This window comes from Phalacrocorax carbo, chromosome 1 (genome assembly GCF_963921805.1).
Source record: "Phalacrocorax carbo chromosome 1, bPhaCar2.1, whole genome shotgun sequence".
NCBI lineage: Eukaryota > Metazoa > Chordata > Aves > Suliformes > Phalacrocoracidae > Phalacrocorax > Phalacrocorax carbo.
The window spans coordinates 187,847,517-187,869,599 of NC_087513.1; the positions used below are offsets into that span (position 1 = coordinate 187,847,517).

Sequence of the window (22,083 nt, forward strand, 5' to 3'; positions counted from 1 at the left end):
AGGCCCTGAGCAACCACATCTAATCTTGAAATTAGTCCTGCTTTGAGCAGGGATTGGGACCACATGACTTCCTGAGGTCCTTTCCAACCTAAGTTAGTCCGCGATTCTGTGATTCTTCGCTGTCTGTTTCTCTATTAGTCTGTGTGGGCCTGAAGGCACTATCCTAGTTGATGGGTCTTTGTGGGTGTGATGCACATCAGGAAATAGCCTTTATTAGTTTGTTTTTAAGAACAAGTGTATGCAAAACATGTCATTAAGATAACATTCAAGCTATATGGACAAGCATCCTAAAATTAAGAATATCAGAATGATCTCTGCATCCTCCGTGGGCTTCCACTGTGTGTTTGCTTTGAAATGCTGACTCTAGTTGTGTGATTGCAGTGTGGTTTTTCTCATATGGCTTCATCCCTGTATCTAGCATGGATCTGCTCTGAGATGAAGCAGCACTGAGGAGAACTGGTGGATGGTAACTGCAGAACTGTAGCTCACTTGTTGAGAAAGGTGCAAGGTATTTTCTGAATGAAGCAGGGCATGGTAGAAAAAGAAGACAAGGTCTTCAGGTTAAGGTAGTTGAATTCTGCTCTGGAGAGCTGGACAGTATCCCTGCCTCTTCTACCGCACTCCTGTGTGGTAATGGGCAACCATTTCCCAAGTGGTTATTAATTGCCAAAAGAGCCTTTCTGCTTGTGCCAGTAATACCTGGAACAAGGTGACTGTGCAAATGTCATCCATCAATCACAACTCTTTCTTTGATAATGTCATGTATGACGTTCCATTTAATAAAGCCTTCATCAAGTCAGGTTAGATAATTGTTAGTTCCTTATGTCTGTTTATCATTTAATGTTCACCTTCTATTTATATTTACACATTATACTTGTAATTATTTATAAATGATTATTTGGCAATGAATTAGGCAAACTATCTTGAAAATCTCTGAAATTCATGGAAATGTTCAGGCAGCATATGAGATTGTTTTTCAAACCTCAGCAGGCTTAATTAAATCCTGCAGTTCATTCATTTGCACTGAAGTCAATTGGAGTTTTACATGTGGAAAGTCTGTGAGATCAAAAATTATGCCCAATGGGCACATAGCTCTATAGAAGAAAATGTCAGCTCCGGATGGTAGTATTTCTGACTTCTCATCAGTTAGGCTCTCTCTCCCCCCTCACTTTTTCTCTCTTTCTCAATTAGCTTGTCTTGCATTTTTATGTGAGTGGTTTTGAAAGGGTTCCTGGAAAAAAACTTGCTGCATATACTGTACATTTTTTCATTTACAGATCAGTGAAATGGATAGGCAGATAAATAAATAGATAAGGTTTTCTGAGCTCATGAAATATGTCACATAATATAAACCCCTCTTCTAAGTCTGTTTTGTCAAATATGTCAAATGGTATTTTTGGAATTATATTTCTGGAGTATATTTTCAGCATTTCTTATTGCTGTTCTTGATCTATGCACCCTTGTTTGACAGTCCCTTAATCAATCTGTCTGATATAAAGTGAATGAATAGCAGCATTTAAAAATATGGCTTCAGGGACTCCTTAGGAGGTTTCTTTGTAAGTGTACATTTACTAGTTCATCTGTAAATTTATTTTATGAGGTGTTTAAACCTCAAGAAAACTGAAAAGCATAATATTAATGCCTGGTTTACATCTACTGAAGTCAATGGGAACTTTGCAATTGACTTTAATGGTAGCCTATGTCCTCTAATTATGAAAGTGGCAAGGATGATATACACAAAACCACAAGGAGAGTTTTCTGTTTCGTCATGTCCTATTCTGTTTGCAGATGCATAAGGAAAGTACAATGTGGTTTGTCCTTGAATTAAACAATTTAGTGTTCGGACCTAATCCGGAATCACGTCGCTACTTTAGGTGGTGTTTTGTCTCTCAAAAGCTCATGGACTGCTAATTTTCGGTGTGGCTCATGGAGGTGACAAGGTAGGAAATCCAGGCAATTTTTCAAAAGGCTTTTGAAAATTACGCTTTTGGTTTTGACCTTACATCTGCCCTATGGTATGAGTAACGGAGGAAGTTGATGAAGTAGTTTTCTTCCTAATTGTCTTGGGTTTTTTCACATGATCAATTTTGACAGGGTTCCTGGAAATGTACACAATATCTGTAGCACATACCTTGAGGTTCGCTGAAGTGTAGTAGAAAGTTTCCATCCTGCTGTTGTAATCCCAGGCATGATTTTTTGTATTGTGTTAGTGAAAGTGAGTGAGAGTACTCAACAACAACAAAAAGACTCCCAGAATTAGCTTTTTTTCTGTTAGTGTAAAAAGCACCGCAGTCTGAACAGGCTAGATCTGGTAAGCAATTTGTAGTAGTAAATAGAGCTAGACAAAAATTCCCATGAGCTTCTTGTTGAGTCTGCTTCAGAGGTATTACTCATTTGGTGGCTGAAATGTTGGTCTTGCTTCACATTTTTAATGCTTGTGAAAAATTTAAATATTTTGTTGGTAACTGGAGCTGGTAGCGCGCTTGCGGACAAGAGCTTGCCGAAAGTTTTTGGATGGCGCCATGCTCAGTTGGAAAATGCCACTTGTGTGGGGTGAAGATGCTGTCCCCAAGGTGCATCAGCTCCACAGAAGCCCCAAGGGCAGCCAAGCTGGGGTGCTGCTGCCCCGGCCCACCGCCCCCATCAGCCAACCCTGGGGTCTCTGCTAGGTTGGTCAGACCACCAGCATGGTGGTAAGTAACAAAGTGGGTAAAGTCACCTCTTAAGGTGGATAAAAGCTACACCACCAAAATTAGAAGGGAGTAAATTCTGTTTTCTCCCCTCCCCAAGTCTCCCCCTGCCCAGCATAGCCAGCTCCCACCTTGTCAGCATGGTGGGCTAGCAGCTCTCTGGCTTCCTCCCCTCACCTCCTGCCAGGCTGGTGGAGGATCAGACCTTTCTGATCCCCCTCCCCAGGCCTCCTGAGTCCTCAGGCTGCTGCCCCTTCAGGCTACCCAGCCCCAAGGCTTCCCAATTCACAGACAGCTGCCTTTTTGAGGTATCCCAGCGTTAGGGCAGCCAGGAGTCCAGCAGCCCTGGGATTTGTGCTGTCCAGTCATGCAATGGCTTTAGGAGTGAGCTGGAAATATCACATACTGGCTTTCTCAAAAAAACAGTGTGTCATAAATTCTCCCTCAGAAAAAAAAAAAGTGATTACTAGTATTTATTGCTGCCCTAATGCAAAATTTGTCTGTGTCAAAATTACTTTGGGAAAAGTTAGTTAAAAGAGAACTGTAGACATCATTCCAGATGGCTGCTGTAGCCCTTAGTCCATCTTTATCATTCTAGACATGAACAGAGGTCTCTGTAGCATAATTAGAGAAATAAATAACGACTGGAAATTATGTCTTTATGGGAGACTCAGACTTCCTAGATGTCAGTTGGAGGAAGGCATGCAGAAGTAGGGACCTATTTCTCAAGGTACCTATAAACATGGTATATGTAATACTTCTTCACCAAATGACTTCTCAACCAATCTTGTTTTAGACTTAGTTTTGACAAGCACCATGGCTTCTGTGGAAGAATAAAAATAAAAGAAACTTTGAAACAAGTACTCACAAGTCTACTGTGCTGATATTACATAGAAGAATAAATAGAAACAGAACTGTAGTTAAGGATCCTGATTTTGAAGAGGAAAAGTTTGAAAAACTACATGAATTAATTACTGAAGTAATCTGGATTGAAGAGCCAAGGGGTTGAAATGTGGAGGAGGTGTAGAGTTTTTAAAGTTTAAGATGTGAAAGCTACCTAGAACTTATATCCCAAAAGAAAGAAAAAAAATGGCTAATCATCACAGAAAAGGTGTTGGTAGGTAATGCAAGGACGGGAGGAAAAGGAGAGATCAGCAACGAAAATTGTGTCTTAGAAGGCAGGATATGTAGGAATAAAGTAAAACCAAATGAAAGGAGCTTGAGATAAATACCAAAAAGTTCTTCATCTAGAAAAAATGTGGGAAAGAGAAAGGCTCTGTGCCGTGAAGATGAACTATAATCTGTGTTAGAAAAGCCGATGTTGATCTAGAAACAGGGCAAAGTCTGGAGGATTACTGAGGGGATGGAAGTGGCAATTAACCAACCAACAGGGGAGCAAAGCTCAGGAAAATTAACGGGCTCCCATCCAGCGGGGTGGGATAACTGTTGTTCCAGAATTCAGGCAGAACAGGTATATGAAACCGTATGTCTGAATGTCTCATAAGGAGAAAACGGACCATGTGACAAAAACACAAAAGGGAGGAGAGAGTCACATAGACAAGAGCAGGCCTATTAATCTGACCTCACTGGGGCAAAGCTTTAAAACAGATCTTGAAGGAAATAAATTTCTATATTGTAAATAGAAAAAAAAAAGTAAATAATTAATTTTGGAAAAAACCCCATTGTATGTGGTATGCAAATCTGGTACTTCAATTTGCCAGAAAAGTGGCATCTAGTAAAACCTAACCTTTCTGGATCTCAGTAAAGAATTTGCTATGGTACAGCAACAGAGTTGATGTCCCCAGAAAATATTTTTCTCTGAGAAGGAGAAGGCAAATAGGGAAGTAGGAGCGACATGAGGAGGAGAAGAGTAGTGAAACAGCAATTCTCTAATCAAGTTTGCCTGCTAGTTTGGGTCAAGTAGTTATCCTTTTTTTTTTCCCCCATGGACTGACACTACATCCTGTGCAGTCTGCAGTGCTTAGCAGTCCTATGCAGATGCAGAAGGCACACGCAGTGTGGATTCTCTTCTGTTTTGCCCTTACCAGAGTTTAAAATATGTGACATTTTGACTGCAACTATATGTTTTTAAATGGAAAACCATAAGTGTTGTTCTGGTGTTTGGGGTAAAATTGTAAAATGACAAACAACTTGGAGAAAGGGCAACAGTGTAGAAGGCAAAACTAGGCAATGCAAGAAATAGAAATACAAAAATATACATCACTCAGGAACCTTCTTACTTCCTCTATGCAGGGGAACTGTTGTGGTTCTGGATCTGTATCGTGTTTGGGGGTCGAAGTCCTGTATAGCACTAACCATTCTTGAAGGAAGGAGTGGTGTACACCTCCTCTGCTGCCCCGCGGTCCAGGCATGGAGACTGTCTGCCCAGGAATGAGCATGGTGAGCTTTTCTCAAGTGTGATGAGGGTGGCACGTACTCGTGGCTGCATTCAGATCCTGTCCTACAAGCAGAAGTGCAGATGGATGGGTTTGTTCAGGTTTCCAGGAGCTCTGGTTCCCCACACAGCATTTCACTTCCCAGTGTTGCCCCTGCGTGTGCTCCCCGTGCACACCAGGGACTTCCAGCACTCACAGGTCTTTAGTGCGCTCAAGAAATGGGCACGCTTCGCCAGTTGCCAACCTGGGCCTTCCAGACCTCGTAGGGCCAATATAGGGTAAGTGACATTCAGAAAATCTAAGTTATCTGGTATTCATCCTTGTGGGACAAGTACTGGATCACTGAGAAGTGGCTGCACAGTGTCTGTGCACCCAGAGAAGTTATTGCGCCCTAGAGATAAGCAGTTCCCTCCGACTTGGCTGCAAAGGGCTGTGGTTGGAAGGAGAGGAATTTCTCTGAGAGAGACGACAAAAAGGTACATGCTGATAAAGTCCCTTACAAATACAGAAATTATGTGGGTAAGACAAAGAAACCTGAGACAAAAGAGAGAAAGGTAAGGACATATTTTGGGGGGAGAAGAAAGTAATCTTTGAAGTACAGAATCAATCAAAGCTTGAGGAGGATCGTTACCGGAGGTAAAAACCCATGTCTATCAGGCAGAGGAAAAGCTACACATGCAAAACCAGTGAGAAAATTAAACCGTGGAATGATATATGGTTATTTCTTGTTCTGTGTGGATCAGTTTAAAGCAATGCTTAACTTTGATGTTAAAGATCACTTCTGCAGAGCCTGTGGCTGTTCCCTAGGAGGTCAGCTGAAGCCAGAAATCCTTTGAGGAGGAGCTTTTTGGTCATAGCGTGGTTTAGCAGCTCAGGGAGTTTGGATGAGCTGGGACTCGTCATAGGGCATATGCTGTTCGGTGGGGGAAGGGATGGGAGGACTTCTATGGGAAATGATGCTGGTAACACATTACCAGAAGTGATGAGAGTGCTTAAAAACATTGTAGCTACAGTTTCCTGGTAGCTGCCTATTAAGAAGTGGGATGGATCTATGGCAGTCATGCATATCTCACAATTTGGTTAGCAAGGCTTAAAAGGTTGAAGTTAAGTATGTTCTAGGTGAAATAAAAGAGTGGGACATGAAAGCAATCCCAACACCAAGTTTATTCCATGCCACATGAGTTCAATAAGTAGAGTGGAGAGAGCAACAAAATTTGGCCAGATTCAGAGCTCTCATCCTTGTGCAGAGGCTAATTTGAATTCCAGGCTGTTTCTATCCCACGCACGCATTTAATTCGCCCTGTGTAGCATTAAAAACTGGAAAGACCGCTTAAGGGTAAGCAGTAACCTGAGCTCAGAACTGAAGCTGGCCTCTAATCTGACAAGAAAAGCAGTGCAATCACTTTGGGATGAGAAGCATCATTTGGCTGGATTCTAGCACAGAACTGAGACAGCCACGGTCAATTGTTGGTAATGGTGTGCTCAAGGAGACACTCCTTGAGCTAACTGGAAGCTGCTCAAAAACCTGTTTAGGGAAAGCTCCTTAGGCCCTGGCAGCAAAAAGTAAGAACATATTTGCACAAGCATCTTTTCTGCAATTTCCTCTCTACTTTTCAGCTAGCTCAAACCTTCTGGGGATGGCCAGGCTATCACAGGTTTGGGGATTATATCAGTCTTTCTGCTTCCAGCCTTCTGCTGTTCTCAGCAAAGTGCTTACCCTGGGCTGAGGTCTCACTCTGAAGGCAGTGGGATGTAGAGGAGTACTTTGTGGAGTCATTGCTTTGTTAAGGAGGTTAAGGAAGATAAACCAAAGTTATGATAAAGTTCCAGCTTTTTATTATATGGGTGACAAACAAGGACTCTATAAACAGATGTATGTACAACCATAGGTAGAACTGAAGCTTTGATCAACTTGGCAAGAAATATGTTTAAAGAAACTCTCCAGCTCTAAACTATCTGTTGGAACAGTCTCATGTGTCTTATATTTACCAGCGAGTTTACAGCAATGTACCCGCTTCTCACGTGTTTGCATTTACCAAAATAAAAACAATCCTTGGAAATCAGTCATTTAACCTTGATAACAAAGTAATGTTATCTTCTTTTCACAGATGGGAGAACTGAAGGAAAAGAGATGTGAAGTTATCTGCTGAAAGCCGTAAAGGGAGCCAGTGATAAATCCAGGATGAAAAGCCAAGCCTGTGTGGTGTTTAGTTGCTGACTGGGGCTAAACCACGACACCAGCCCAATGCAGTCTAATACTGTAATCAACAAGAAAGTTTGCTTTCTGATGTTGCAATGAGGTGTGCCATAGCAATACCTATAAACTAATAATTTACCCAAGGGGAACATATTTGAAAGTGTATATTTGCCTATGCTCTTGTAAATAATTCAAAAGAATTCCCTGAATTCTAATTCTGAATTGAATTTATAATACTGTTTTCTTCAAAACTGGGCATTTTTTCACAAATATTTCTTCGTAAGTCATGTTTAAAACATACAGTTCTCAAAATCTGATTTATTAAAATTACCACAAGTTAATGTCCAAAAAAATCCCAGAGTAGCTTCAATAATTCATATTTCTAGATATTTTAGAGTCCAGCTTCAGGGTTTTCTTCAGGCTCCTGAGCACCTACACTTTAGCTTGCCTTTATAGAAGACAGTGGATAGTTGGCATCTCAGAAAAAGGGAGTTGTGTATTCCCAATGAGGGTGTTCTTAGCATTGGAAATCACTTTTGGAAATATTGCTGCAAATGTCTTGGAAGCATCAAAAGCTCAAGTCTGGCTCCAGTTTAGCTGGAGGAGAGGCTGCTCCAATAGACCCAGGCAGCAGAGGTGCTGTGAATATGGAAGCCCGTTACAGAGCCTAATGCTGGCTGGTGTATTGAGGAGTGTTTGTCACAGTTTTGGCAAAGGTACAACTTGCTTTCCGTCTCTCCAAGCTATGTCCTCCTATAGGAGTCAGGAACATGTGCACAATGCTTCTCTTTGAGATGCTAATCTTTTAGGGTGTTAAGCACCAACAGTTGCATTAGCAGCTGGTTTTACTCGCACTCAAGGGTTTGAAGCAGCACAGCAGCTTTTTGCGCAGGATAGGGAGGGTTTCCTTCTGGTTTTCACCTCAATCTGACATATTAATGCTGTGCGCTTCCCAAAATAGTGCTAGTGTCCAACACTGAAACACCATTGAAGCATTGTCTTAGTAGTAGGTAGCTTGGTGATTTATTAAAAGCAAATTGGAAAACTATATTACTTCTACAACACCCTCCTTATAGCACCTTCACAGTTACCAAATCTTTATTTTCAGTAGTTTGCTTGGGCACGGGTGATGAGCATGCTCAGAGAATATGTCAAGTTAGCTACGATCAAAGCTATAAAGTATCTGCAATTCATCCATGCTTCTCCCACCAGCAGGTGTCATTCTGGAAAAAGGAAAATATTGTAAATTCCTGAACTGGAGAATTTGGCTGTGACAAAGAAAGAAAAAAAAGTTTGCTTAAAATATAGCTTTTGAAGGATACTTTACTCCAAATAAACCAAGAGAAAGTTGGCTGGTCTGCATTTTTTAATAATCTCTGCGCAGCGTGTAATCCTGACATATAACCAACAAAGGAGAGACGATTGGTAAGGCAAACCAATGTCTAGTTAAAACTCTCTTCTGCTTTTTACTGTTCTCTGTGACATCTTCACCACTGCTTACTCACCCCCATGACTACAAAATCAGTGATATTCACCAATCTTTATGATGGACTTTCAGCTTTAGTTCCCCCAAAGGAGACATAGGATTAAGGTGTTGAATTCAAATCTCATTTATTTCAAGGTAAACTTGAAGTAATCTCATTGAAGCAACTGAAATCAGTAGAATTTCTTGGGATTTAGTGTGAAGTAACCAAAAGTAGTATTTCACATCCTAGTCCATAAGTGAGCCTCAAGCAGAAAATAATAACATAATCATTTTGATGTCTATTATAATATTTATGTTTTCCTTTAAGTGTTAATCTGATTAGCTGCAGCCTCCTTTAATATGAAGCGATTCTTTTTGATTTCTCATAATCACAGTGAGAAGGCTCTGGCTGAATTAGAAAGAACCAAGACCCTGCTGGTTCATTGCTGAGGGCTCCTGGTCTACTGAGTCTCATCTTCTGGCTGTTAATAACAAATTTACCATGAAATCCATGAAGAAGGTGTCTTGCCCACCCTGTATACTACTGGAAGTTTGTTCCAACCCACCACAGCTCTCATAAATATTTTTTCTATCTTTCAGCCTAAATTTATCCTGGACCCTTGTGTCTATATTGTACTTTTACATTAAATAGTATTTTTTCCCCTCTATTGTGGTTTTTCTCCATGCTGATGTAATTAGGAAAATCAATGACACTCCCTTTCAGGCTCGATTTTAGTAAGCCAGAGGTGTGAGGCTGTGGGCCGAAGTGCCACGCACAGCCTGCCAGGGTGGCTCCTCTCACCCGGTGCTGGCTCTCCCCGGGAGCAGGCTGTGGGCTGGGGAGGGGCAGGGGGGCGCGTTGTGGGGGCCCATGCAGTCCTTTCCCCTACCATTTGGCTCAGCGTGTAGCTGGGAAATTTGCGCCCGAGCGTCCTACACTGAACGAGTAAAATTTGCATAGTTTTCTTTCAGAAGCTTAATTTCCCACCCCCCACCCCCCCCCCCAGCATTACTTTAAGTTAAATTGATGTTTTTAAACAAAGGCAAGCAGAAGTGTGCATCCTTCGTTATTGCCTTGCCTACAACATTAATGCAACAGCTTCCGCGCCCTACTAGAAATACTTCATCTGATACATCTCAGCCTTTCTTGTATCTTCATCGTCATTACCTTCCAGTTGGCTAGTCTAGCCAGGTTTATCTTCTCAGCCATTTCTAGAAGTGCTACTACAGAGGACCATTTGCTACTGTGATATGGTGCTCCACCAAAACTCTTCCTGGAGTCAAAGGGAAATTTGCCTGAGGAAAAACACAAGAACAAGCTCCAAGGCTCAGCTGCGAGGAGTGCGTTAAAGTGGGAATTAATTTTACATTTTTAGAATTTGTCATTGCAACAAAGTGATGTAAAATAGTTGTACTGTAGGCAGCCATATATTTTTCAAGATTTTATTTGAATGTCATAATGCTTTTCTCATGAACAGTATCAAGCACTTGGTTGCTGAATGAGAAAAAATAGTATATATATTTAGAATTAAAATCGTCACTCTAAAATAGCTAAAAGCTGTAGTCTTGGGTTTTCATGAAGCTGGTATTAATGTTTTCTGACTTTTCAAGTATTTAACTTTGAAAATGTAGTGGTATCCTAAAATTTGAAGTTAGAAAGTATAAAAGTATTGTGAATGTCACTAGTTCATTATGCGCTTTATTTTTATAGGACCTAGATAACAAGCAGTGATGATCCCCAACAGGTTTTTATATAGGAACGTATGGGATTTAGACAAAATTATTTCTTCAGAGTTTTCACATTTTTTTTTCTAAAGTGAAATAATATAAAATCTTGTTTAGGTTTTTTTATTTTAGTGTTTTATTTTATTAATTTTAGAAGAAATGCATGTGCCTAAACATAGACCTCGTGTCATTTCAGAGCCCCTCGGCATCCCACTTGGCCTCTCACTGCCAGTTCAAAGGTGTGGGTCTCCTGTAGGTCCCACACCATATCTGCCAGCCCTGCACAGATATCCTGGATACCCCAGGGTATTTCAGCAGGCATTAGGTACCTTCTTTTAGGCATCTGAATTTCCCCTTTAGATAAATGCTGTAAAAGATAATATACCTCTACAAATGCTTAACAAAATTAAAGATAGCACAGCTGTGAAAGTAATTCCATCTAAGGTGTTTTATTTAAGTTTAACAAGACATAGAGGCAGGAAAGTAATTTCATATCTAACAGGCGTGGAGTTATTGTGTTTAACAGGATGCTATCATGAGTCTGTTTTGAATTACAGTGGCTGAGCTGAACCTGTGCGTGAGTTGGGAGCTGCTGTTGCTGAGGGTATGCACCACGAAAGGTCCTGGCCAGAAATCTGGGGCTTCTCATCAGGAATGTAGCGGTCTGATGTTCAAAACTGTTGGGAGTGTGGCAAAAGTAAGCTTAATTCCTCAGTTGCACGGGCATGATGCAGCAAACTAATTTTGCTAAAGAAAGTGATAATTTCAGGTATCAGTGCACTCAGATAGAGGGAATTAGAGACATACTTGCATTAATTATTAATGATCAGGGGACCGGAGCATCTCTTTTTTGAGGAAAGGCTGAGAGACCTGGGTTTGTTCAGCCTGGAGAAGAGAAGACTGAGGGGGGATCTTGTCAATGCTTATAAATATCTAAAGGGAGGGTGTCAAGAGGATGGGACTGGACTCTTTTCAGTGGTGCCCAATGACAGGCCAAGGGGCGATGGGCACAAGCTGGAACACAGGAAGTTCCACCTAAACCTTAGGCAAAACGTCTTTCCTGTGAGGGTGGCAGAGCAGGGGCACAGGCTGCCCAGGTAGAAGTCTCCTTCTCTGGGAAACATTCAAAACCCGCCTGGACACAATCCTGTGCCCCCTGCTTTAGGTGTCCCTGCTGAAGCAGCGGGGTTGGACAAGACGATCTCCAGGGGTCCCTTCCAACCCCTGCCATTCTGTGATTACATGGGCAGTTAGAAATCTATGTTACTTAGGTCCATTTTTGTTGGTCTACTGAATCACAGGGAAGTTAAAAATCTTGAATATATTAGTTAGTGCAGTTATATATTAATTTTACAATGTGGGGTTGAACATTACTGAATTGTTCTTTTATCACAAGAACAATTCATTGTATGTATTATATATAAAAAATTGTATATGTAGGAAAAGTATAACACATCTTAAAATAAAATTAAAGCTGTTGGAAGGTAGCAGATTCAGGATAGAATTCACCACAGGCATTAATTAGGATTGTATAAATAGAGAACACTTTCCCATGAGCTCTTTTTAATCAGTCACTAGCATTATGATCAATAGAAATTTGGACTACTTTTGCAGAAGTTTAAAAAAATTAAATTGTTACAGAAAAAGGCATGATGTAGAGCAACTTACAAAGCAATCATAAGATCTGATTTAGTAGTGTACCATACTAATTTTATAATTTGCCAGTGAAGCAGAAGAACTGTTTTCATCTACTTTTTGTTTTTTTTTAAGTCTTTATCAATCTTTTTCAGGATGAACCCCCAAGGCATGGCTGCAATAGTTGTTTGAAACAAGAAACAGGTACCCTTTTCATGTCATTCATTTCACTGATCACAGGGAATCTGAGCCTGAAAGAAGGTGGAGGAGGACTCCTAGAGAGAACTTGCAACGGTTTGTCCCTTAAGAAGGGTATAATGCCATTTTTAATATTTTTACCAAATACCAGAGCATGTAATAAAAGTTTATGGATTGGGAATTAATTGAAAGATTGTGAAATGGGAAAGAATGTGCGTTACAGGAAGCCTTGGAGAGCTACAACCTAAGCACCCTGAAACTGCGACCAAGCCCACAGAATCTCTCTTGAGTTATCGGAACCATCTCAGATGTAATTTTTTTATACACTTTACCAGCCCCAGTAAGCTCCCCCAGCCAGATTGGGAAAAGACATGCCTTTTATTGATGTTAGTCCAGGGGACTAAAGTGAATTTTGTGTAGTCAAATGTTTCATTTATGGAATTAGCTACAGAATTCAGGTTTTAAAAATAAGCAGCATGAATTTGTAACTGGGAGATGGTACATGTTTTTAAAAATGCTTTTCAAAAGATGATGTGCTTATATTTAAAGTCTGTTATCTGCAACATAAAGGTTTACAGTTTTATATGGATTAAATAACACATCTATATGATGAAACATGAAATGTATCATTAAAATAATGACTGTAAGTATAGAACTATGTAAATATTATCTAAGTCATATGTGTAAACATTAAATAAACTACTTCATTTCTAAAAGTTACAGAAAACACTTTAAAATTGTATACAGTCTTTCCACCCCCCATAGTTTTTATTATAATTGCAGTTTTAGAGCTAATCTGTCTATTCGTTTTTTAATATTTGCAGTTGTGTCAAATTTAACTGAGGAACAATTTAGTTTGGGGAAACTGTTATACTTTATCCCAGCCGTAGTTTGTGTTGTTTGAACAAGAAGTCCCTGAGTATTTGTCCCAAATACCAATATTTTGACTCTGCTGGCAGCTATGTATTTGTGGTCACCCTATGGCAATGTGTGCAAAGAATGTATACACTGGCAGTGCCTCTTCCAGAGAGTACCAGGAAGAAAACCGAATGTGGTCAACCCACACATAATCTGCTCTTCTTGGTGGAGGTCTCACATAGACAGCACTTAAATGACACTTCTTGTTTCTGGGCAAGATGAAGGTAGGAGACAGAAACTATTCAAAAGCCATTGCTTATGTTCCCTGCAATGGGCTAAAAAGAACAGCTCTTCTGAGACACAGCTTTACACTGAACATACACAGAGCTGTGTCACTATTAATTCTGAAAATGTGTTTACAATGGTTAGGTAAAATATTTAGTTACTATTTAAATATTTTGATATATTACAGCTCATACATGAATTTCAGATGTCTACTGCACTTAACATTTCCAATTTAAATAACTGGTTTCATTAAGATTTTTAGTAATACAAATTAATAACAAAAGGCAGTTAATACAGAGTGCAGTTATGAGACCAAAATACATGTGGTTTAAATTTAAAGAATTAAATGTTAGCATTTCCCTATAGAGAAAGGTTATTTGGGCAGTGATGTACTGACATTATCACCACCCACGGAGAAGGGGACCTGTTGATCCTATTGGCTAAGCAGAAATTCAAAAAAGGAAGAAAGTAGGTCTAGTGGGTTTGCTTGGTGTAAGTGAATCACACAGGAAAAATGCTGATACCCAGAGTTGTTGTAGTGACCTTCTTTGATGGTGAGAAAGAGAAATAAGCGTGCAGTATTTTTGTCAAGTTAGAGGTTTTAGGTGGTTTGCTAGGTAAAATTGGACTTGGTTATTAGTGTAGTGGAAAGTTAAACGATGACCATGGGAATATGATAATAAATGCTGTTGTAAATTAGACAGAGATTATCTTTCATGACCATGGAGAATGATAATCCAATGTGTTAACCACTGGGCTGAAGGGCTTCGATAAAATAGATGTGGAAAGTAGATAAAATAAAGGATAAAATTATGTTTAAGTAGGTGTTTCTTCAAAGATTCCTTCAGGAAGGTGTTTCTGGACACTACCATACTGCTCTGACAAATTGTGTCTGTTAACATAAAGGTAAGCAAACAGCATTCATTTAGCAGTAAATAGTGCTATCTGTATCTCTGGATTTCTGTTTAAGCAAACCTTTATAATCATTTTATTGGACCTAGCTAGAAACAAATCTATTTAAAATAACAAGTACTAATTTGCCGCTATTTAATGTTAGTTTAATCTGACAACTCTGGGATGACTTTGCCTATTATTCCTGGAAGAAACTACATAAAATTGGGTGGTTTTGAGTAGTTTCATGCAGACATGGGGCTGCACAGAAAAGCCAGGTCTCAACATCACCGCATGTAGGGAAAGCTTGTCTCTGACCCTCAGTCTGACAGCCTGAATACAGACTGAGCTAAACCCCAGGCTACCAGTACTCTGCACTTTGGCTTTTGAAACTTTCTGGGTGAGACATAGTTTCAATGTGAAAAGTCAAAATACAGTGGTTTACAATCAGTTTTTCTTTGTTTGAAGCTAAAACTCAAAGCAAAACTCCTGGGGTATAGAACTGTATGAAGCAAAACATAAGAAAGTTAACACAAACTTTGCAAACTGAACAAGCTAGTTTCACTCAGCTCTTGAAATAACCCCTTTTTACAAGTTCACTTTTCAATTGAACACATGTGAGATGTCAAAAATGAGTTGGTTTCACTACCCGGTGGCACAGATGAACGCTGCAGCTCTAAAGCACCACCCTCCATCCAAGCAAGATCTCACTCTCGCTCTCTCTCAGGTGATACTTTAAACGTCTGCCATGAGACAACCTTTTCTCAGTCCCACCCTAGTTACATTTAGCTTTTGTTCATCTGTAAAACAAGGTATTTGGGTCTTATCTCAAATCCCAGTCTGCATATTTTTTATAGTTGTATCCAGCTCTGAACACATTTCCTAAACCTCTAACAATGACCTAAATGGCCCCCAGTCCCAAAATGGCAGGAATCACTTCATCTCTGAGAGGTCACCTAAAGATTCATGTGTTTTAAGTTCAAAGCCTGGTATTTCAGAGATGCTGAACACCTGCTGCTCTTCCTAGCTGGTATGGGAGCTGCAGGTGCTCATGCCCTTGTGAAGATCAGACATCTCCTCCTGAGGTACTCTTATTTACAGTGAAGCAATGAACAATCCTCTGTTCTGCTTTCACTTTTTGTAAAATTTTAGTGCATCTGGCTTAAAACAAGCCTACGAACTGCACCAAGACAGAGATACATTTAGCAGAGCATTGCTGAGTGTGTATGTGTTCAGACTGGTCAGGGTTCCTTTGTTTGCTGGGCAGCTGATCCATTTTCTTTCCCCCAAAATACTGAAGGACTGAACTCCTGAGCTTCCAAAATTATCACTGGTGGAGAAGCAAGGCATCAGCAGCAGTGGGTCTAAGTGAGTCAGCTTCTAGATGTAGATCTCAGACTTTAGTGACTTTGTTGAGAAGAACTAGAGTGATGTTCAGAAAAGAAACCAAAATTGGATAATCAGTGATCTAATATGCCTATATTTTATGTATTCATATGTCAAATTTTTATGGTGAACCGGTACCTAGGAAAGTGCAGAGTGCAAGGGGAAAGGCTGAGTTTAAAGGTTTAAGGGTATCTTGAAATATACCTCACAGGCTGAGTTACACGAGGATTATTGTGAGTTGAATTTACAATATAATAGCTCACCTCTGCACAAGAGTGAATTTTATATGGTGTGAGCATATGTTACCAAAAAAACCATTGAGTTGTTGGTGGAACATAAATATTACGTGACTCTGAATCTCACTTGGTATTTTAAACCATAAGAGTTTCAGATTTGAGTCATAGTAACTTCTAAGTAGGAGATATATATATATATATATATATATATATATATATATATCACACAAGCTGTAAGCAAGGTTTCTGCCTTGGGGTTATTTTCCCCTCAAATTGCAGATTTGGTTCTCTGTTATTGTAAAACATTATAGGCTTAATGAGAAGGCAGAAGTCGGATTAGATGCTTCCAAAATTTGAAAAGAAACCTGAACTAGAAGCCTTTATAGTCTTCTATTTTCTCCTCTGTTTGGTCACTTTGATTTTCAGAACTCTTGGCCCATCAAACCGTGTTACACCTTTCTTACACCTCTGCTTTTCCATGGTGCTTTCCGTGTGAAGCTGTCGTCAGAATTTGTCCAACCTCTAATTTACCATATCAGAGCACTCAGCAGGATCTAATCTGTCATTACAGGCAGAAACTTTGTTAGCACTGCTCAAAGAGCACCTTTAACCCAAGATCTTTATTGGAAAACTCCTCTAGTCAGAGCAAGAGCTGGAGAAGATGGCACATGAGTGCCTGCTAGCAGCCCCAGAGGCATGTGTGGGAGAAAAATTCTTGTTCTTCTTTTTTTCCTTTCAATTCAGCACTTTGACCTAAAAATGCATCTAGCCAAGGTATGCAAAGAGTGACTTGCTGAAAAGAAGACTGTAAGGTAGGATTAGAGGCTCTGCTTAAGAGAAAATCTGCTTCAGCCTAGAGAACAGTCCCACCACAAAATAAAATTAACTTTAAAAGTAATGAGATTTTCCACTGTTAACTTAATAGCAGCAAACCACATGTTCTAAACAATGTTTTAATTTTTTTTTTTGTATAAGGACTCATTTTTAGTAACAAACCCCAGACTATTAGCCCTGCCATTTTTCCACTGCTGGAGGAAAACGTGGACTCTTGCTGAGTTGTATGGTGAATATCTCAGAGATATTTGAATCTGCCACCAATAAAAAGACCTCTAAAATGCTAGCATGGAGGAACCAGTTCAAGGTAAAGGAAATGGAAAAAATGGGAAAAAGAAGAAACATCTCCTTGGATCTTTGGCTCTGTTATTTTTTAGATTATATTTCTTCTGGGCTCCCAAAATCTTCAGTAACAAACAAGTTTTCTTTTAAAAAGTATTAAGTTATCAAAACATTTGCCAGGTCCTAATATTAAATCCTACCAGTCAGCAATGTTTAAGTTCAGCCATATCATTTTGCTGAGTAAGTCATGCTAAAACTTAAAGTTTTCCCCTCAGAATGATCTTTCCAAATGAGATTGATATTGTGAGAAAAAAAGAAAAAAGAGAAGGACGCCTTCATCACGAGGAATTATGGAATTAATTTTCTTTATACACTCTGTTTGCACAAGACATTTTTGTTAACTCTTAATAAAAATACCATTCAGCTGCTACTTTCATTGTTTTTACCCTGGGACCAATACAACATTGTCATTATTGGATATAAAGTGCTGTAAAAACAAATCTAATTTGTTAAGTTTATTTTGATAAGAAATAAATATAAAGGTAGTGCATAGTTTGTACAGTGCTGCTATCATAGGACTCCTGGGTATAATTTATATAAAGAAAATAAAAAAGCATACATAACTTTCTAGTTGATTTCCTTTAACAGGGCTAATTGAAAACAGTTTCTGTTATTTAAAAGTAATTTATTTTAAATATACTTTTTAAAACAAAGTTCTTATTGATATCCATTTTAAGTATAATATTATCTCAGTGTGGGATACAAGTAAAAGGTCAAATCTTGTAGGAGTATTTTCTGTATGACTCAGTTTTGATCATAGATAAACTTATCGGGGAAACCAAATTAGTTAACCTTTTCAGGACTAAAAGCTTGTTTTAACAGGTCACGACGGTTTCTTTCACAAATGCAGAACTTCAAAGCTCGTGCTTTTGTTCTGAAACATGAAAAAGAGAGTGCTAATTTCCCTTTTCTCTATCTGATAAAAGGCAAGGACTAATGATTTTAACGTGAAATTAGACTTGTTAAGATTCCATATATAGGCACAATAAGCAATACATTATTAATTTTTAGTGAAGAGCTGTCGTGCATAGCGGTACAGCAACAAAAAGACGCAATTTTTTACTTTGATTATGCCTTTAATTTATGGACATTGTTAAAGGATATATTTTTCTCTTGTCCAGTAGCGTAATCCTTATGTATGGATCTGATTACTGGAGCACTGAAAGACGCTGTATGAACAAAATGGCCGTATGAGGCATATCTCTAGGAACCAGCCTCTTTCCATATTGCTTGATAGGTTGTTCAATTCCTGTCTGGTTAACTGCTTTGCAACATTTCTCAGAAGTCCCTTCAGCTCTGCTTCCTTCTTTGTTTCCATCACAGCAGCGCCGACAATTCAATGACTTGGGTTGCTTCAATACATGCAGGCAAACTCAGCACCAGAAACTGCCCTTCTTTCTTAAAGCCAAATCCGGAGTGATTGAAGGGCTTTAATGGACTTCAGATCTGTGACCACACTCACGTCTGAGAAAACGCTCTCAGATGTTAATGAGCCGAAGCCCTATTCATGGCATTCGCGCAATCTCACCTCTATCAGCACAATTTAATGTTGTAGCTGGGGGACAGTTTGACTCATGGGGGGTTTTGCCTGCAAACTCACTCCTGCCACCTTCACTCATTTTGCATCGTATGCAAACTCTCGCTCACTTGCGTGAAGAAGGTGTACTGCAAGGGATGGAAAGTGATAAAGTCTTTCTCCAAACAGCTCCTGGAGAGCTACTTTACAGACATTATCTGGTGGAGGGCTCTCGAGATGCAGATATTAATGATATTTCTCATATTCAGTGAAGTAAACACATTAAAAATATCCAAGGTTGAAGATCTCTAGAAATCTGGTTTTGAAGGCCAAAGTATGCACAGCACTAGCTGAGCTGTAGGAGTATACTGGTTCTGTACAGCAAAAAGTAAAAAGAAAAGTCTGTAAGGCTTGTCCCAAGCTGAACTTGAATGGGCTTGGGGTGGAAATTTTGTCAGCCGTGGTCATATGCAGTGAAACATTTGTTTCATGCTGGCAGTGGCAATGAACATTTTTTCTTTCTTCAATAATTTACAAAATATGAGCAAGTAGGTAGTTAAAGCATTTCAATTCTTCCATGAATGGAATTGTTTCACATGGTATTTTCTAAGCAGAAAAATAACTGGCACTGGGGGAATTACTTTGTCACTCTCACAAAATATAATTTCATCCAAACGGCCAAAATAATGCAATTATCTGGGCAGATAGCACAGCACACTCCGCATACATGGGCAGTGAAGATAGCCTTTTATTCCATGAACAAGAGATCATTGCTCTGGAAAACTTGCTGGGTCACTTCTAATTATTAAAAGAGCAAATTCATGGTTTCTTTGTGGACTAGTCATACCGTATAGTATTTTCTTTTTCGTTCTATTTAAATTTAGATTGGTTATTCATACTTCCTGGCAGTGGTTATAAAAGGAGGATGACTGAGAATTTGGTAGGTGAGTTAATCTCATTTTTACTGTCTCTAAAGCCACCCACTTTCCCTTCATATGACTCGACACCAAAAAGTCCTTAGAAATTTTGCAGAATGAGACCAAAGGACTGACCTCCTGCATCCCTCCATCTTCTCTTCTTCCGTTTTTGCTGCTCCTTTTTCTTCTTCTGCACATTTCTCATTTTTTAGCCCCGCTCACCAGCCTGACACTTGGGTCACCTCCACACATGCCTCCTGCCTGCGGATACCGGGTGGGATTGACGTCATTTGAGGCCAGGAAGTCAGTAGAGAGTGGTTAGGCAACTGCTGACTTAGTGGGGTGAAGCCCTGAGGTCCCCAGAAAAACCCGATCTCCAGCCCTGTACCCTGAAAACGAGGGTCAGTAAGGAACTGCTCAGATGTCAGGACTGCTGAAGCCCAGTGGATTTGTGTAACAGGTGAGCACAAACTGGTGTTGAAGCCATTCTGCCTATTGAAGCCCTATAGCTCCTTCCCCTACAGTGGGTGTCAGGGGACATAACAGCATATGGGGTCATACCAGACCCCCACTTTCAGCCAGAATGCTTGTTGAGGTTGTGTATGGGTCTCCTCTCTTCTATTTGGCCAGTTATTTTTATGTGGCTTTTAGAAATGCTGGTAATTTTGAGATCTTCATTGCATTTGGCTCCTTTGGCCAAGGGGTTCAACTGCTTTTCAAAGGGGAAAGGCACAGACGTGCACACACAGACGCTGGAACTGCCTTGCAAAAAGGGGCTAAGTTATAGACAACAGAGAAATATTTTTGGTGTTCCTGCACTAGTGGTTACACTAGCCATTGGTGAAGGTTTTCAGCAGGAATTTTGTCCCAGTTGTGATGATGTCTTCACATGTTTATTTTTCTGACTTAAACTGAAAGGTAATTGAAACAGGCCTGGGACGAACTACCGGTCTCATTATCTGAGATAATGAGAATAAGGGAGATTGCAGATGGCTCAGTGTGTCTTTAACAGATATATTAAAAAATTGTCCTGATGTCAGAGAAGTACACAAAGCCTCTGCGATAAGTCTTCCTGGTGCACCTCACAGCTGCTGAGTTTTGCTGTACGTTCTCCAATGCTTCTGCTTCTAAAAAAATCTTATTGGCCTAGGCCTTTTAAATAAAGCAGTGCCAAAACATAGCGTCTCTAAAGTCACCACTTAGTGAATGGCTGGGAAGGCTGTACCTCTCCCCGCTGCCACCCCAGGTCATGGGCGTTCAATCACGAAGCTGACCACGAAGCGACAGCACAGCCCCAGGCTTTGCTCAGCAGCTGAGCACACGTTCCCTTTTCTGCTGCAAGCCTATGACAAGCACAACTGTCACACTGTCGTGCTCTCATCCTGCTTGGGGAAACAGTTTCCAGGTTTTAGCAGTCAAACTTGGAGAACCTTAAAGCCTAGCAGTGATAGTTTTGAGCAAGAGGGAAGGTTATCTTATTTTTTTCCCAAATACATCTTCTGGTCTTTCCACAAACCTCACCGCACTTACAGCTCTAGGCTATCCTGGCTGCAACAACAGTAAAAGTACCTTCAGCTTTTTATTCTCTTTTCCATTTCAAGCCCTCTAAATTATATGTTGACATTCTCCCTTCTAGCTGAAGAGCAGTATATCTCACAACATTCCTGTCTTCATGTGGCACATGTGGCACAACATTGAGGAATACGCCCAGAGCATTGTAGTATGGACCTCACCTGCAGCCAGATATGAGAAGTGGAAGTTGCAGCAGCTGCCAAAGGACAGCTTCATAAAGGAGTTGAACACTTTGGATCAAAAAAGGGGAGCTGCAAGCATTCTGAAGGATCAGGGCTTGGAGATTTCCTTTGGCTTCAGCTTCAGGCAAAGCGCAGCATCTCTCACTGGCAAAGAAATCATCCTTTTTGACTATGTGATAAAAAATTGATTGAGGGTTTCCGCTCCCCTGCTTCCAAGTGCCTTGCATTCCTCAGTACGGATGTCCATCATTAGTGATTATGGACCTGAAACCTTTCCACAATTACTGTGGTTGCACTTCTGCCAATAGGAAGCAATAGTGAGATACGATCACTGAGCGTGGTCCTGTCGTGTTTGCGGGTTGTGTGGTCTTCTCTTAATGTTGGCTAAACACAGTGTCCCACCACAGCTGACTTTTCTCTGCAATATGTTATGTCTAATAAAGCTGAAGCCATACAATGCCCATTGCCCTCCCACTGCATTTTTATGTTCTGAGAACAAAAAAAAAGAACTTTTTTTTTTTCTTTCAACTTGGGGAGGGAATATATATGCTTTTAATGTGCTCTCCGACTTATTACCCAGCTGCAGAAAGTGTTCCAGTATGCAAGTACAGGAGATGTGTTTATGTGTCCGGTCATCTCTGGAATGCGTAGCCACCGAGTGAAAGGCTGGGAAACTCTTGTGTGACGGCTGTGCTGACGGTGACCTGCCAGCACGGACAGCCTGATCTCTGAGGGCGGAGAGGGAACATGGGTGCCTC

General features: G+C 40.2%; 2 long non-coding RNA genes across 2 annotated transcripts in view; both read left to right on the top strand.

Moving 5' to 3' along the window:
* LOC104050586 (uncharacterized) overlaps window positions 1-12,921 on the top strand; it is an 88,380-nt gene extending 75,459 nt beyond the window's left edge. Inside the window, exons 15-19 of the long non-coding RNA XR_010371148.1 lie at window positions 1,789-1,940; window positions 4,944-5,090; window positions 7,195-8,708; window positions 11,031-11,170; window positions 12,264-12,921. This is a non-coding gene — a long non-coding RNA (uncharacterized LOC104050586). The remainder of the gene's footprint in view (window positions 1-1,788; window positions 1,941-4,943; window positions 5,091-7,194; window positions 8,709-11,030; window positions 11,171-12,263) is intronic.
* Window positions 12,922-18,247: 5,326 nt separating this feature from the next.
* On the top strand, window positions 18,248-21,786 carry LOC135311522 (uncharacterized). The gene is made up of 3 exons (XR_010371153.1): window positions 18,248-19,598; window positions 19,784-20,031; window positions 21,208-21,786. It is a non-coding gene; the product is annotated as an uncharacterized LOC135311522 (long non-coding RNA).
* Window positions 21,787-22,083: the final 297 nt, after the last annotated feature.